This window comes from Anser anser, assembly GCF_964211835.1.
Source record: "Anser anser genome assembly, chromosome: 4".
Lineage (NCBI taxonomy): Eukaryota > Metazoa > Chordata > Aves > Anseriformes > Anatidae > Anser > Anser anser.
In genome coordinates this window covers 41,529,564-41,534,202 of record NC_139724.1, presented here as the reverse complement: position 1 = coordinate 41,534,202, position 4,639 = coordinate 41,529,564, and the positions used below count along the sequence as shown (strand labels likewise).

Below are 4,639 nucleotides of genomic sequence, written 5' to 3'. Positions count from 1 at the left end.
CTAGTTGGGTTTCAAATGACTTGGCCAAACGTCTTGGGATGGAGTCAGCATAATGGGATGGACATGCTTCTCAGAAGGGCTGTTCCTGCCTCTGAACTGGATGCAGCTTTTTTATGTCCTCTTTGAAGGCACGAATTGAGCGTCATCTTGCAGTGTACCAAAAATGCACTATGTGCGATGTGAACAAGAAGATCTCCTGCAATCTCCTGGTCTCGCAGCAGGCCAGATTTTGCTGTCTGTGCTGGTAGACTGCCAGGAGTCGAACACTTAGATTTTTCTTTGTGAATGACATGTTGTTTGGAGTAGTGAGTACCTCCCCCAGAAGCCCAGGCCGTAGCTTCTAAACTTTAGGGATGTCTTTTGAGAAGCACTACCTTCCAAAGATACCGTCCTCGAAAGGAGGAGCAGTTCCTTATAGTCACACTGTCCTGCTTTCTTTCTAAAGGGCTGGTTAGAGAGACTGTGCCGAAGGAGGTGCTTTGGCAACGAAGCGGTCGCAGGCTGCCGCTCCCTGGCAAAAGAACAGAGGCAATGAAGTCAACTGCCACACGAGGTAAAGGCTGTTTCTTGGTCATCCGCTGTCACCAGCCAGAACCAGCATGCGTGTGCAGGTTCTTGCCCTGGTACCCGCTCTTGCAGCTCATGTCAGCAGCCAAACCCAAGAGTGTCAGTAGGCAGCAAGTGTTGCAGAGGAAGGCAGGAGTGGCTCCCTGAGGATGGCTGTCTTCCCCGGGCTGTGACAGCATGTGACAGCAGTGCAGCGGAGAGACGCTCACAAAGCTCTGTGGCTGTGGTTAGAGAGGGGTCACCCCCCAGCGCACCAAGTTCCCAGGGATTTTGGAACTTTGCTCTTGGGGGAACGAGGCCGTCAGAAGCCCATTGAGCAGACGATGGGAAACGGGACCCCTCCTGTGAGCTGAGGCCCAGAGTGATGCCCTGACCCAGTGAAAACGGGGCACTGCCATAGAGCTACTGATGTAGGTGTCGATGTGACAGAAACTTCTCACGGGTCTTTGGTTGCAGAAGTGTCCCCAGGGAGGGCTTTGCCAGATCCTCGGCTGCTTCCGGCGCTGGAGCCCAGCTGGTATCCCAGGGGTGGGTAGTCATTTCACTGACTTCACAAACTAAGCCCTGGTTCTCCAGATTGCACTGGTGCCAAAGTTAACTTCCTACTTTCTCTTCAGGTCCTCTAAGAGCAAAGGACAATGCTGAAATAAGAAAATCTTCCCCAACATCCTCTGACATCGTAGAGGATATCATAAAGGAGTTAAAGGAGGCAGCACCTGGTGGGTATATTTCTCTCTGTCCACCATAAATCTTGGGAAGCTGACGTTCTAAATCCATGTGTGGACGCACCGTAACCTGCACAGCAGGAAGGGATGGATCAGAGCGGAGACACTCAATTTCACACCTAGCAGGCACTGGTGAGCCTCAGAGAAGGCCGAGAGCCTCTGCTGCCGCTTGTGGGTCACGCCGTGTCCCAGGGGCAGCTGCTAGCCCAGCACTACCATAACTGGTCCAAGCTGTTCCGTGAAAACTTTGGTATCCAGCCAGCAGAAACTGGCATGTGCTTGCAACTGTGCCCAGAATATGGTTCAAGGAGGAGCAGTTCCTTATAGTCACACTGTCCTGCTTTCTTTCTAAAGGGCTGGTTAGAGAGACTGTGCCGAAGGAGGTGCTTTGGCAACGAAGCGGTCGCAGGCTGCCGCTCCCTGGCAAAAGAACAGAGGCAATGAAGTCAACTGCCACACGAGGTAAAGGCTGTTTCTTGGTCATCCACTGTCACCAGCCAGAACCAGCATGCGTGTGCAGGTTCTTGCCCTGGTACCCGCTCTTGCAGCTCATGTCAGCAGCCAAACCCAAGAGTGTCAGTAGGCAGCAAGTGTTGCAGAGGAAGTCAGGAGTGGCTCCCTGAGGATGGCTGTCTTCCCCGGGCTGTGACAGCAGTGCAGCGGAGGGACGCTCACAAAGCTCTGTGGCTGTGGTTAGAGAGGGGTCACCTCCCAGCGCACCCAGTTCCCAGGGATTTTGGAACTTTGCTCTTGGGGGAACAAGGCCGTCAGAAGCCCACTGAGCAGACAATGGGAAACGGGACCCCTCCTGTGAGCTGAGGCCCAGAGTGATGCCCTGACTCAGTACAGATGGGGCACTGCCTCACTGGCACTCCTGGGCTCCCGAATTTTGTTCAGTTTTGTCCCTAAGGCTCCGAGTGTGCCTCGAGCAGCGAAGGTGGGCAAGCGCCTAAGAACTTTGAGAACTCCAAAGAGCTGGGGGAGCAAACCTGAGACACTGGGCTCTCAGCATTATGGCAGGGAAAACAAAGGATGGAGGGAAAACAAAGCTGAGAGGCAAAAGGGAGGCTCCAGAGTGCCTTGAGTTGCAGTGCCTTTGGCAGATTCCCCAGCTTCTGCTGAACCTCAGGAAGCATTGCGGCCTGAGGATTTTCACTTGCTCAAAGATGCTAACCAAATGAAACAGAACACTTCCTGGCAATGTCAGACCTCCTGTGAGATTACCAGTAGTGCGCAGGACACGGCAATGTCCACAATTGTTCTTGCAGGCGTGGATGGGGAGAACAATGCAAACACTGCAAAGCCCCAGAATTTCCGAAGGTACTGCATAGAAGGCGCTGTGGCAGTCTTGGTTCCCTTCCTCGTGCTTGTGACAGTTGCGTGCTGCGTGCTTATCTGGTGTTGGCGGCAGGAAAACCGGTGAGTTGTTGTTCCCCCGCTCCCTCTCCTCCTCTCCCCCTCCCAAATTCTTTACCGTATCTTTGTTAACATTATTATATGGCTGCTGCCAGCCAGGAAGCAGTTGTCGTTAGCGTATTGTGAAGTGAGCAGTTAGTTTTTGACCAGACTCTTCTGAAATTTCTGCTGTCCAGTGTTTTAGGTGGCCTCTAATTCCTGGGCATTCTGTTCTGGAGCCCATTTTTCTGTTGCTGGTCTTAGCGAAGCTTGGCCCTTCCGCAGCAAGAGCAGAGCCAGGGACAGCCGTAGGCAAAGCAAGGCCAGGAAGAGAAATGCAGGAGCTGAGAGAGAGTGCCATCAGAGAGAGAAGCGCAGCAGTGCCAGTTCCCCCCCAGCACAAGGCACCCTGTTCTGGGACGCCCTGAATTGCAGGTGTCCGCCTCAGCCAAGGTGTGCCAGCTCCTGGGAGCATGGGGATGAGCCCTGCCAGCTGCGGGCATTGCCTTGGAGAGGGGCAGTCAGTGTGTCACAGCCGCACCTGAGCGCTGCCAGCGTGCGTGTCTTCAGCACACACAGAGCTTGTGTGTTTAATTACACATCCCAAAGAGCGGATGGGCAGCACCTCACCGAACAGGGAGCCGAGGCCGTCACCTTGTTGGTCCAGGGCCAGGGCCGGGCAGGGAGCTGAGTACTGGTCCTTGCAAGGCGCTCTGAAAAAGGGCAGTCGGTGGCTGTGGTGACTGGGCCATGCAGAGCCCGGCTGTGGACCCCTGTCTCTGCGGGCGCCAGGTCTTCTTGCTGGGACAGCACGTGCAGAGCAGGCAGGTCAGGATGGCTGGCGAGGCACTGGGGAGGAGACAAGCTGGGGCAGGATGTGGAGGGGAGCAGAGTCCCAGCGGAGGGCACAGGGCACCCTGTTTTCTGCACAGAGCATGTGTGCCCACAGCTCACGCACAGCCGGATGCCTGCACCCCGCTGCCTCGCACCCGCCTGGCACCGCAGCCGCAGCACGGCCTCAGCAAATTCCTGTCTCCGCAGGCGCCTCGCCGCAGCCCAGGCAGCCCAGACTGACACCCGCAGCCGCTCCGTGAGCCCCTACAGGCAGCCTGACCACCGTCGTACGCCTGAGAGCCAGGCCCGACACCAGCGGCCACCATCAGTGCCTGGAAGACCGACCCGCCTGCCACCAGCCCGGCCTCCACGGCCCCCACGCACGGCAGCAGACCAATGGAAGGCACGCGACCGGCCCAGTATCCCCCAGTCCTCGTGGACACAGACATCACCTCCACGGCCCCCTCCACCCTCTTCCAAGGGCTGGGGAAGGCCCCCCCGGGATGCAGCCTTGGCCACACTTCCAATAAATATTGAATAATACAGCACAGCAGTCCGGGTCTTATGTACAGCAACACCCAGGAACCCACAGCAGGACTTTGTGACTGATCGAAAAGTAACCCTGAGGGTCCTCGGTGCTGGGGGTCAGCCAGACTGTGCCCACCATGCAGGGAACGCAGGGGAAGGGAGCTGGGGAGCAGCACAGCAGGAGCAGACAGAAGGGCTGTGAGCGCGGCAGCGACCCTGCACAGCGCTCACCCGAGAACCCCCTGCTCAAACTGGCAGTGCCGCAGCCACACACAGGCTCGGGCCTTTCCTGATCCTGGGCCGAGGCCAGGCTCCCCACAGCCAGCCCTCCTCAGGTCCTGACACTGCACGGATGGCCGATTTTGGCCAGGGTGCCCCATGCCAACGCTCCTACGGCTCAGCTCTCCTCAAGGAGTACAAGAAAAAATTTCTAACTCTTTGGAGTCAGGGCTGGGATTGCCACACGCTGGCACAAGCAACTGGAACCAGAGGGGAGACCCGAGGTGCTGCCACCACCAAAGGTAAGAGATCCTCATTTGAAAAATCTCACTTGAGGGTGGCCGTCTCCTCCCATGTGGCTCCTTGGAGGA

At 56.7% G+C, this 4,639-nt stretch overlaps 1 long non-coding RNA gene across 2 annotated transcripts; it reads left to right on the top strand.

Moving 5' to 3' along the window:
* The first annotated feature begins 1,212 nt into the window (after positions 1-1,212).
* LOC310898377 lies at positions 1,213-4,064 on the top strand. Of its 2 annotated transcripts, XR_014583247.1 has the most exons (4): positions 1,213-1,286; positions 1,647-1,754; positions 2,561-2,711; positions 3,729-4,064. It is a non-coding gene; the product is annotated as an uncharacterized lncRNA (long non-coding RNA). The 2 variants fall into 2 exon arrangements; XR_014583248.1 differs by having other exon boundaries at positions 1,236-1,754.
* The last annotated feature ends 575 nt before the right edge of the window (positions 4,065-4,639 follow it).